Source organism: Crocodylus siamensis, chromosome 5 (assembly GCF_052110815.1).
Source record: "Crocodylus siamensis isolate JL-2025a chromosome 5, ASM5211081v1, whole genome shotgun sequence".
Classification (NCBI taxonomy): domain Eukaryota; kingdom Metazoa; phylum Chordata; order Crocodylia; family Crocodylidae; genus Crocodylus; species Crocodylus siamensis.
Window position 1 is genome coordinate 166,016,536 of NC_143399.1, and position 1,454 is coordinate 166,017,989.

At 45.5% G+C, this 1,454-nt stretch overlaps 1 non-coding gene across 1 annotated transcript; it reads right to left on the reverse strand.

Annotated features, from left to right (window-relative positions):
- Positions 1-329: 329 nt before the first annotated feature.
- On the reverse strand, positions 330-626 carry LOC149864864 (signal recognition particle RNA). Its single transcript, XR_016442800.1, has one exon.
- Positions 627-1,454: the final 828 nt, after the last annotated feature.

A 1,454-nucleotide genomic window follows, 5' to 3' on the forward strand; every position in this document is an offset into this window, starting at 1 on the left:
TGTTATACTGCCTAAGAATAATATTTGATTTAAATAAATGCCTGCTCTTAACTCCTGGTACTTATGAAAGCTTACTTCATCTCTGATTTACCTAGTTTATAAATGCAAATTTACCCTGCCTTTGCCTGACTTCAGACTAAGAAGGCTACTACCTCTCCCTGTACACCCATAGAATCATAGAAGTAGGGTCGGAAGGGACCTTGGAGATCTTCAAGTCCAACCCCCCACCTGGGCAGGACTAAAAACTGGGCTCAAATGATCCCAGCCAGGTAGGCATCAAGCCTCCTCTTAAAGACCCCCAGGGTAGGAGCCAGCGCCACTTCCCTTGAAAGAGATCGTGTCCCACTGTGTTGCCCAGGCTAGGCGGCAGGGGCTGTTCACAGGTGCAGTCCCACTACTGCTTGGCAGGGGAGTTTTGACCTGCTCTGTCTCCAACCTGGGCCGGTTCACCCCTCCTTAGGCAACCTGGTGACCCCTGGCTCCCCCAGGATTGCCATATTGATGCCAAACTTAGTGCGGACACCCAATTGGCATAGCACACTGCAGCCAGAACTCCTGAGCTCAAGCAATCCTCCGGCCTCGGCCTCCCAGTCGCAGGATTACAGCCGTGCGCCACCGCACTCAGCATGCTACCAACCCTTTTAGCTATCCAGCTGCCCCATCCTCAGCACTACCAGATTCCAGCCCAGAAGAAGAGATTTCAGCCAGTAATTATTGTATTATGTTATTCATTTCATTTGCTTTTTTAGGAGTGATATTGTACTACATGTTATGATATGCAACTGGTGCTTTTTTTTTTTTTTTATGGGAGCACACTGGATGCCACTATCTTGGGTAACTGAGAACTAGTAGTTTTCTTGATCAACAACATGCTTGAAGTGTCAGCCTGGCTGGTGGGAATATGTTCATAATCACTGTTTTGTTATGCCCCTTTAAAAGTTCTCTGTTCCTGTCTGAAGAAGCCATCCTCCAAGTAGCCACATGCCATCTCTTTCTTTTTCTTACCCCTACCCCCCACCCCTGTGCTCCCAAAAGGGTGACTGCGCTGGGGGCCAACTTCAAATCAACAATACTATAGCCAGTGACTATTTAATGGCTCAGTCTACGTCATCACCCATCCACAGTTCTACCTTTTGTGGCCTCCTTACGGTGGAAATCCCACTTCCCTTCACCTTCTCCCTGTCCCCATTTGCACATCAAATTAAAAAAGAAGAAATTTTACAATAAAAGTGTTCACTGGGTGCACCATAAACTAGGAAACATACATTTCATGAAGTAAATTGCAAAGCATATTGCAAAGCATTTTGTAAGTGTTTTCAAAGTAGAACATATAGCATGTCATCGGTAATTAAGAAAAAATTTCCTGTGCAAATCTTAACATTACAGTGCCCGAAAATACATGCGAGTAGTAAGCATATACATGCGAGTAGTTAACACCAGATATGCTGAACGAT